The sequence below is a fragment of the Cygnus olor genome, chromosome 14 (genome assembly GCF_009769625.2).
Source record: "Cygnus olor isolate bCygOlo1 chromosome 14, bCygOlo1.pri.v2, whole genome shotgun sequence".
NCBI classification, from domain to species: domain Eukaryota; kingdom Metazoa; phylum Chordata; class Aves; order Anseriformes; family Anatidae; genus Cygnus; species Cygnus olor.
The window spans coordinates 18667501-18678412 of NC_049182.1; the positions used below are offsets into that span (position 1 = coordinate 18667501).

At 35.1% G+C, this 10912-nt stretch overlaps 1 long non-coding RNA gene across 1 annotated transcript in view; it reads left to right on the plus strand.

Annotated features, from left to right (window-relative positions):
- The window catches only part of LOC121078007, a 15761-nt gene extending 5098 nt beyond the window's left edge, over window positions 1–10663 (plus strand). Inside the window, exons 2-4 of the long non-coding RNA XR_005824414.1 lie at window positions 2119–2229; window positions 5586–5626; window positions 10516–10663. This is a non-coding gene — a long non-coding RNA (uncharacterized LOC121078007). The remainder of the gene's footprint in view (window positions 1–2118; window positions 2230–5585; window positions 5627–10515) is intronic.
- Window positions 10664–10912: the final 249 nt, after the last annotated feature.

Sequence of the window (10912 nt, forward strand, 5' to 3'; positions counted from 1 at the left end):
ATATAGGTTTTTTGCTTGTTTTGTTTATTTTTATGAGCTCTATTTTTTTCCCAGTAAAGAAATTCATTTTCTAGATGATATACAGCAGAGATCCAGGTAAAAACAGTTTTATCCTTGTACAGTTCTGAGTAAATGAGACACATGCCAGATTGATATTCTTTCTTAGTCATCTTTCTGTCACAGGACGGTGTTAGCTCTACTCTGTTTATCCTTTCAATATATTTCTTCTGCTGTCATCAAAAGTCCTCCAGGAGAGCTTGGCTCACATGTGCAGCTCTCCCGCCCTGCCACTGGCAGTGCTGCGTGGGGCTGAGCCGTCTGCTCCCAGATGGCCGGGCTGGTATCTTGCACCACGGGGCACTGGCACACGGGACTGAGGGAGCACACGGCCGTACATGTACTTCTGGCCAAGCCGTGTTTGTCCTGTACGAAGCTCAGCCACGGTGAAACGCTGTTTTCTAATATGGAAGTACAAGTTTGTTATGCACCTGCAAATATTTCTACAGTTACATTCTTATTGTTATATATTAAATGCTTAAAGATTTAAGCCTGTATTCATGAGAGCTTGAACATGAATTTGGTTTGTGTCCAGGAAAATCAAAGGTCCAAGTGAACAGAAGCCATTGCATATTGTTCCAAATCTTGGGTTGTTTCTTTGACGTTATTCAATGTGCAGTCTAGCATAAAGGCTTCAGTAAAGAAGGAAGCTTACCTGTGGCAGATTTACTGGGCAGCAAATTAAAGAAATTCATCATTAAATTATTCTGAAAGTTGTGAGACAGCCCTCTGCTCAGCTGCTAGTATTTGTCCCACCTACCATGCAGGTATATAGTGGACGCTCCAAAGTACAAGGGGAACTGGCTGCGTAGTATAGAAATTGACACAAGTATTGTGCGATTTCTTGTTTTTCTTAGAAACTTCTGTTGGACATAATACCAGTTGAAGCATTTCTGGGAAATATGAATCTATGAATCATTTTGTGGAAGCTGGTGGATATCTCTAGATGCCTCATATCTATACCATCTTCAAATAACCTAAAGCAAACTCAAGTGCCATAGGCTCCTTCACTGTTCTGTAGAGCTGAAGCACTGCAAAACAGACGTTGTAGGAAACAGGCAGGATTAAGCTGCATAACTATCCTTTGCCTCAGTTCTTGAAAGACCTTTTTCTTTTGTTGGCATTGTTGCCATCTGTGACACCAGCCTTCTTTCAATACCAGTGGACAACAGGGCTCTTAGTAAAACGCCAGTAACTGTTTCCTGTTCTCAAGTGAAGAGGGAGAGGAATCAGGAGTGTGACAGCAGTATAGTTTACCAGGCTGTGTCATCCTGTGGTTCTGTTGTATTTCTGTCACGTTTTTAAGCACTGTCATCAAAAGCAGAGTTGATGGCTGAGTGGTCACTCTGTAAGTGCATAAGGGAAGGAATATTTTACTTTTCAGAACCTTGCTGGTTCTCCTGGTGATCTCATCTATGCAGTCATAACTTTCTTATGTGATTTCACTGTATGTTTGAAAGACAGTCCGGTTTTAAAAGGAAACATTCTTTCATACCTCAGAAATACTATAAGAAAAACAAGTCTAATTTATGAGGTTATGTTAACTGTATCTGATGTTAATCATTGATTATTATTTCAATATAGGTAATTGTTACACAGCCTTTCATAACCAAAGAATGAGACTTAGCGTTAATTTGCCAGGAAGAGAATACTAACCTTTGTCTGAGGACAAAATAGTTATGGTAGGGGAGTAACAGGTTCCACTGTGTATGTTCTCTTTTTCTGGATCTTGCATGAATTCTGCCATCTTGACTGCATTTGCAAATATCTCAGTCCTAATGCAGGAGAAGCAAGTTCTCTGTATGTGACTGTCAACCCAGCTCCCTGATTGTTTGGGTCCTATGATTGTTTGGGTATGCTTCCAGCACAGGTGTAAAATGCAACAAGGTGGGAAGGAAACCTTTCTCCTGCAGCAGCACCTGGGGTAGAAGGCTAAGACAACACAAGTTCACTGCACCTGAATTGGGTGAAGTTTTGCAAATTCAATGGTGTTAATTATTAGTAATCCCTGTGATTATATAACAGTACCCATGGTAGTGATTCTTTCTTTTTGCTGAATAGAAACTATGCAGTAAGAGAGAGGTGGTTTCTACAAAGAAAAAAGTTCTTCCTCAAATTTCAAGAATCAGTGAACATGGATATTTAAGTCTTGAGATTCCTGCTTTTTTGGAGGTCAGTCCTTTTATATATTGTATAAGGAGAATGCTAAGCCCAAATTCACAGTGAAAGAAGCCCAGTAAATCCATACTTGTCTTTTATTGTTTGTGTGGTAGTAGGTACGTACCATTATATTCAATTTATAGGTGGTAGTCTATAAGGACTTACAGGTGGAGCCAAGTCATGTTTGACTTCAGTGCCTTAGATATGAAGGTAAAGTTGTCTGGGTAGAAATGTCTGAGACTGCACAAGATACAGAACTTAGAGAAGTGATTCAAGGGGTTATATAACTGTTTAATATGTTGCTTACAAATCTCTGCTTGAATTATAGAGTGGTTTGGGTTAGATGGGACCTTAAAGACTATCCAGTTCCGCTCCCCTGCCACGGGCAGGGACACTGCCTGCCAGACTGTGTTGCCCAAAGCCTCATCCAACCTGGCCTTGAGCACTGCCAGGGATGAGGTATCCACAGCTTCTCTAGGCAGCCTGGGCCAGGGCCTCAGCACACTCTGAGTGAAGCAAATGCACTTCCTTAGGAACACACATTTAGGAATCAGATTAAAGAAACAAAAATACATTTCAGATGTGTGTTTAGTAAGTCTTTACCAACTTTTACATAATGAAACTTATTTTATTACACAGACTTTGGGTTAAATTAAATTTTTTTTTCATTTTTTTATGCCTGTAATTTTCTTATGAATTTATTTTTCAGATATGTATATTGGTGTACTTGATTATTTTCTAAAAGTATGATTTAATACCTTCTCTTAATTTTAGACCTAAAAGAAGGTGAAATAGTGTGGTTTTAATTTATTTTTTGAGTTAGTTTGATATATCTGCTTTTACACAAGAGTGAAATATAACAGAAGTGGGTAGGAGTTAGAGCTTGTTTACCTTTCACTCAGAGTCAGTTAAACCATTATGTTGCTGGATGGCTTCTTATGTGTCTAGAGAATCCTACAGTTTGCTGCCAATTTTGGGGTTGTATGTCAGAAAAAAAAAAAACTAATATAAAATGTTAATTTATTGCAGTAGCTCTGAATAAGATGAATGCATGTTTAGATCTAAAATGTCACATATATTTTTTTATACTAAATACATTAATATTTCACTGGAGTAACTGTGAAGCACATTGATAACCAGTATTATCCCCTCTAGCTAACACTCCTTGACTGTGATCAGAGATTGGATTTATGTCACTTCCCTGTAGATATTCAACTAAGCACTTTAGTAAAATTAATTAATCTATATTTGTCTCTATTTTATATATTATCTCAGAAACAGTTATGTAATTGAAATACATAATTTAAATGCTTGATTTCCAAAGTCACATGCTTGTATTTTTGTACATTTAATTATGCACTATTAGCTGCGTACTCAGTTAAACATTAAGTTGTTTGGCAGTAACAAGTTAAACCATTTTTAAAATATTGCTTGCTATGGGGCACTAATTATATTTTTAAAAGAAATCCATTAAGATAAATATATGAAATGAGAATTTGTATTTGTTTTGGTTTTGAAAGAAATTTTGATGGAGTTATAATTGGCTGAGTGTCTTTCTTCCCAACTCTGCAGGGGGAATCAAAAAAAAAAAAAAAAAAAAGAGAGAAGTAAAATTTCTCAGATCTTTAGATGTGGATTATTTGGTCATCCTTAAACATTTCTCCATATATTCTTCTCTTTAACTGTATTAAAATTGTTGAACCTTCAAATGTTGGAGATGATTTAGTATTAAATCATTAGATGATTGGCCCAAATACCCTTTCTGACACGTGACCCTTTCCATGTTGATTGCCTAGGTAGAGATAAGCTGGTTAAGTGTTTCTTAATTAGGCTCATTCTCAACAGTTACTTGACGTTATTAGAGGAGATTACATGGTTGCATTGTAGAAAACATTAAAATGCATGTTTAATGCTCTGTATTTGTAAAAAGAGTAAGAAAACTGTTTTGTTCTTAGCTTCCCAGGCATATTAAGAACAGTACAGATAATAGTTATCACAGACCTTACCTGTGGAACTAGCAGCGTTTCTCTCTCAACTTTTGTATGCACTGAATCTGGATATTAATTATACTATTACTGAAATGTACCTGATATCATAATTACTCATATTGGAGCATCACCAAGGTTACAGTACTGTAAAATATTAACCTTCCAAATGTCTTGGAAAATTTAGCCTGTCTGTATCGCTCCTTCTGAGGCACTTTATACTCAAGTTTTACTTACCAGTTTGCAAAGATCTCAGGTTATTAAATGAATGAACTAAACAAGAAAAAGCATCTAGGTTTTTGCAATATGAGCAATTAACTATGGATTAAACCTTTGTATATTTACATCCAAGGTGCCACATTTATTTCTTTTCTAAAAATGTTGTTAGGCCTTTCAGAGAACACAAAGCTAGTTACTTGGATGTATGCTTCCATAATGATTATCCCTAAATGCCTTTCTATAAACAGGAGTGAGCTATTTTAGTCAATTGTATTTGAAAGCTGAAATATTGACAAATGAAGCCCAGTATAATGCAGTTTCAGAATGCACATTTATGTCTACTTGCTACTATCTCCTAACATGAAAAGTAAGCATTATTTAAGTGTAAATATATTTGAAAAATAGAAATAAGCAAATGGAAAAACATTAAGTTTGGAAAAAAACCCACGACAGAAATACATGTTTTCAATAAATATAAAACTACTCTCTTCCGATGAAATCCTGAGTAAGAATGTAATTTAGTTGTAGTTTTCCTTCAAAAGTTTAATGCAGAATTTTATTATAGAAAATTGTGAATAAAGATATATTATTAGATTGCTCATGTATTTGCTACATATTTAACCTAAAATCATTCATGATGCATTTCATACAAAAGCTTTATAAGCTATTGATATTTTAATCATTTGCTTTTTAACACCCTCAATTCTTAAGTTTTGAATAATCTGCCTCTTATACAAAAGTATTCAAATCTGTTTGTCATTTATTGCAGATTTTTTCTTTCCTCAATGATTTACAGTACTGTATATGCTATTTACTAGTATTTTTATAGTGGATAAATTCATATTTTTCAGATGAGCATCTTGGAATCATTAATTTCTCATTGGTTATAAAATAGAGAAACACTAATTAGAATAAGTGCTTTTAGATATTTATAGCCTTTACTAGAAAGGGGATCAGGCAGGGAGAGAATGCGAGAGAGAAAGAGGGGGAAAAAAAAAAAGAGCAACTGTTTGCTTCAAATACCTTTCAGAAGTTCTTTGACATATCATCTGCTGAAAGTGAAAGAAACTATAGATCAATGTTATAGATAAAATAATCAGAGGTTTTTCGATTTTCTAATACTTCCATTTTAATGAAAAAATATTCCTTTCTGTCTTGGAATAGAAAGATGCATATATGAACGTGACGTCAACAGCTGGATTCAAGTGAGTTTTTCATAGTTCTTTATGTCTAGATGATATTCAAGGCAGATATTGCCCTCACTTAATGAACTCTCCTATCTTCTAATATAATAATCACTCTTCCAAAGAGAGAAATAACATGGAATAGGATTATGAAGTCTGATCCTGAATAGCAATTTTTATGTACAGTCTTGTGGAGGGGAACGTGTAAGAGATCTTTGTTTTCCTGAACAACATGAAGAGAGGGCCGTAGAACTCTTCTATGCAGTATACCCCTAGATCTTAAGTACACAATGGCTGAAAGAATTCAGTTGCTACTTTGAATTTTGGAGAAAGTAAGTCAGCAGTTGCACTGTGTCACAAAGAGCAAGACAAATATATTGGGTATATCTACTTGTAACAACAACAAAAAAAATCATGTGCTTTTATCCACAGTCTGCATGGTGTTGATTTACAGAGGGAGTAGCATAAGCTGTATGTCAAGGACTTTAGGAATATCTGCAGCTTCATTTGTGCAATGACTACTGAGCAATTTGTTTCAGAAAATCCCTCTTCGTTATATTTAGTTTTTTCTTCAGGTTTCACTGTATGTCTGGTTGCTCCACCTTCCTCCACAACATTTTAAACATGTACAGTGTATCTGTATTTTCCAATCAAGTGAAGCTATAGCTTAGTAGATTTATGAGAAGGCTTGCTATCAAACTGTCATGGGATGGTGCCTATCTGTTCTGAGTTTATTCACCTCCTTCCACCTCACCACTGGTAATTTTATTTTCCTTAGCTTCCTGCCAACTTGATAGTAGTGAAATCTCTGCAATTTACAAGTAAGTCAATCTGAAAACATATATTTGGCTCACCTGAAGGCTTTCCATTTAATGGAATAACACAATAAACACAATTATTTTAGCAGTTGTGTTAATTAGATTTTATATGTATTGTGGATATAAAAAAAATATTTTATATACAAGTATATAATCTTGATCAGCTCTGTCATGTTTTCATATGTGCATTAAATACATGTAAAATATGCGATTAAGTAGCTTAGACAGTGGACAAAAACATTGTTTTAGGACAACTGGAGGAAAAGTAACAGTTTAACGGCAGCTATTTTTATTCTCTTTATCCTATTTCCCAGTATAATTATTTCTGGATCAGTGTCCTCCTTTCTGCATGCAGGCTTCTGTGAATATACTAAACTTTTTCTTAGCAGTAATTTATCCTTTTAATTTGTTTTTCCCAATTTTTCTAGCTACCCTTTCTCTGCATTTCACAAAAGTATTCGTAGCATTTTGAAAACTATTGCTTAATGCTTACATTATTTTGTAAGCATATTATTTCCGCTTAGAAGTGTCAGCTTTTCTTTCTATTTAGTACAAATGATGGCTTTCGTATTTCTAATTGAATCTTAAACACTATTTCTCTTTCCTTCAATGCCGCGGTAGACCTATACAAATGTTGTAGTTCTAGATAATGAGATAGAGATGCTATGACTCTCACTTTAATTAGTGTGTTGGGTCATAGTAGGCTTATGGTCCCAAACTAAATTTAATTTTCTGAAGTCTGAGTCCCTGGGTAAGTGGGGGTGGGGAAGGCTACTGATTCCCTTTAAGATATCCCTAGATCAGTAGATGAAACTGATCAGTGTATGAATACTTTTGCATATAACAGCTTTTTCCCAGTAAATTTCTAACAGAGAAGTCAATCACACTATCTTTGTGAAGTACACTTCTGTGGTTATTTTTTGCTTGTTACCCTGACCTTAAATGAACCGAATTCTTGGTAATCAACCTCTAAACTTTTTACTAGGTAGCCCTTGCTGTAAAATTGATATTCTGAAAATGCTAGCAGTTACTTGACGTTACCTGACTGTTGACTTTGATGGCTTCCATTGTATCCAAAATGTGCAAGTTCTGTATGTTCTTATGCCATCAAAATGTAGTTTACCTCTGAAGCCTTGTTTTAGGTCTTCGAAGCCTTACCTACTTCTGTTTTATCTTAACTACCCTGAATTTATTAATTGTCACCTTATTTGTGTTTATCTAATCTAGTTATAACATTTTTGAGTGATCCTGCAAGCACATGTAAGCTCACACAAATGCAGGAATACTAGGTATACGAGAAAGAACTAGTGTGTGTAAATTTTGCCTCATGAAAAGTCTACAGCTGATAAAATCATAGGAGTTTCTCATAATGGCTCTGGTCTTACTAAAACTTGTTTGTGTGTGACTTTGAGTCCATGCTTGTGGTTAAAGATAAGTTATAGTAATAGGTGGATGAAAAATTCTGACCATAAGAAAATTTCTTATTGAAAACCGTTCCCTCAAACTCTGTTTTGAGGAACAGATAAGTTTTACCTCATCTGCAAAGAACCTCAGCCTTCTCCTTATGAGGAACGTCTGAAGTTTTCTGAAGCTTTTCTATCCTAGGTCTTCAGCAGTCCCACTGACTGCTAAATAGAGGAGCATGATCATGCTCCTGATCAGCATTTAAAACCTTTGGACTTTTATCCTTTCAAGAGTAGTTCTGAAGAAAGTGGCTGCTTGCCATGTGTTATTATCTGGGCTCCCATAAGCCACAGATCAAGAGGAAATCCTGTTGGAAGGCTGGAAAAAAGCACAAATTATGCAGAGAATATCAGCGTTTCTGTGTTTTGCTGTCCATCATAAATGTCAAAATCCATTGCAAAGAACTTCTTTGCTTTTTCCTAGTCAGTGGTAATGATGGTACTGCCTTCCTCCTCCTTTTCCCTCATTTGTCTGCCTCACTGATTTATATTATTTAGCTTGCAGAGTTCTGTTGATTAATCTTAGTTGCTACAGTGCTTAGCACAGTTGGATCTTGTGGTGCTACTGTATGACAGCCTTTATTGGTGGGTTAACATTTGTCTACTGAAGCTTTTAAAATTACTGATCAAATATCTCATGGGAATTGGCAGCTTTCCCCAATATATTTTTAAAATCAATGGCAGATTTAACAGATAAATTTCAGTTAAAAATGCTTTCTGTGTGGGAGTATTGTTGAATGTCTGTCAGTTTCAGCAATCGCCAAATAATTCCAGTTATCATGGTCTGACAAGAAACATTTTATCAACAGACAAAAATTTTAGTTTTACTACCATTTCTTCACAAGTAAAAGATCTTCAGACCTTGGTCCTCTTTGTTCCAATTATTTACTATTGTGTTCTAAAAACTTAAAAACGAAAAGTTGTTTGACTTTTTCCTTTTGCTAGTTTCAAAAAGGAAAGCTTTAACTTTTTTTTTCTTTTTCTGAGCTAAGAAAACAGTTTCACAGAACCATGGAATAATTAGTGTTGGAAGGAACCTTTGCAAGTCATCTGGTCTAGCCCTCTGATCCAAGATTAGAGGCAACTCTGAAGTAAAGTCAATTTTCTTAGGATGTAATCCACCTCATTTTTGAGTGTGTAAACACCAAGGAAGGTGTTAGCACAAATTTTCTGGGTAGTCTGTTCCAATGTTTGACCGACATTCTTGTGAAATTTTATTCCTATTTATCTTTCTGAAATTTGTGTCTATTTGTGTCCATTCACTTCCATTGTTATACTACTGCATTAATACCTTCTAAGAGTGAGTAAAGGAACTATCCAAATCTTTTCAATGTGTGACATAAAAGCTATCTAGAAGTGTGAGGGAAGGTGTAACTGAGGCTCAGTCTTCCTGTTCTGGATCAAAAGTTAGTCATGTCATCAGAAAAATTTTTGCTGTGTTTGAAACTTTTAATCATCCTCGCCAGCCCCTTCAATCCCCCACTCATATATTGCTGCTAAGAGTCTGCAGAAGTTAGTTAAATGCTTTCTGGCATTTCAGCTACATAATCAGCATTTGACCCTGTTTGTGAACAATAGGCAATAATAATAATCTATGTCACAGGGTATAATAGACAAAGAGAAATTGCAGAAGAAAATGGGAAGGGAAGGAAAATGGTTGTAATGATGATTGAGTAGTAACATGCATTCTTTAGCCTATATTTGCCCTATCGTATTTCAGTGTCAGAAGTATTCCTATTGGATGTGTTCTGAGTACCTGAGGGGAACAGAGTTTTCTTAAAAACAGCATTTAAAAAAAAAAAAGAGGGAGAGAACACTGATCTAGCTAGTTGAACAGAAGTTGATTGCTATACCTCAATTTCGGTTGTTTTCCTATCTCCATCTGCTGGGAGGAGGCTATATTACACAATTGTCTGCAGTGGCATGTATGGTTACCTTGCCTTTAAGGTTACTTCAGAACTCAACCAAAACTTATGTTGTGTGTCGTATTAAATGACTGGAATAACCAAATAAGTTAATATAGATGATAATCAGATATTTTTCTTGAAAATTTTGTTACCAGCCTATATGTTCAGCTTCCTCTACCATATAGAAGGTGCAAGGTTTTGGAGAACAGCAATGGGAATATTTTTTTCCTAAACACAGTATATTTAGGCACCATTGATTATTATTAATGTATTTTTGGTCCATGACACTAATTTCTAGAGTAAGTAGAGTTTTAGAGTAATATGCACTTAAAGTATTTACAAATGCTTTATATATATATATATATTTTTTTTTTTTTTTTTGCAATAGCAGTCTGTGAAGTTTAACACTTCATTTCTTACTATAGAAGCAAGTCTTACGGAGTTTCACTGGTAAACTCTCTAACCGATGATGGCCTGAATGTTTTAGAAGTGACAAAAAATGTTTACTGTTTTCCATTACCTTATCAAAATTACTTTTATGGTCTTCATATATTTCCATAGCTGTGAAAATTTGGGTCAACTTTTCTATTTTGTTATTCATTGTGTGCCAAATTCCTGTCACATAAGTAAAGAATAAAGTAGGGTATGACATCTTTAGCTCACTGGACCAATTGAAATTTACATGACTGTTCTGCTTGATTATTGTTGATGATGTGTTTCAGAAGTACTGGAACTTCCTAGCAAGGCAGCCACTGGTTTTGAAATTTACTTCTGTTGTTGTTGTTACACCAGAAACCCAATTTGGCTAAGTGTAGACTTCTTACCACAATTGATGTCTTTGTGCCCACTCTTTATTAGGTACCATATTATACCAAAATATTTGTCTGAGCAAATACCATCTATACAGATGTTTGTTCAACCATATGTGAATCTCACTAGCTATCTGAGAGTTCTTGTTAGACCTTTCCAACTTATTTCCCTTTTATCTCAACATGGTTGCATGAGTAACTTCTGCTCATTAGGAGGTCTGATCCTAATTTTATTGAAATATAGTCTGGTAGTTACTACTTATTTCAAGAATATGATCAGGCTACTATTTTTCTGTTTTCTTCTATTTGA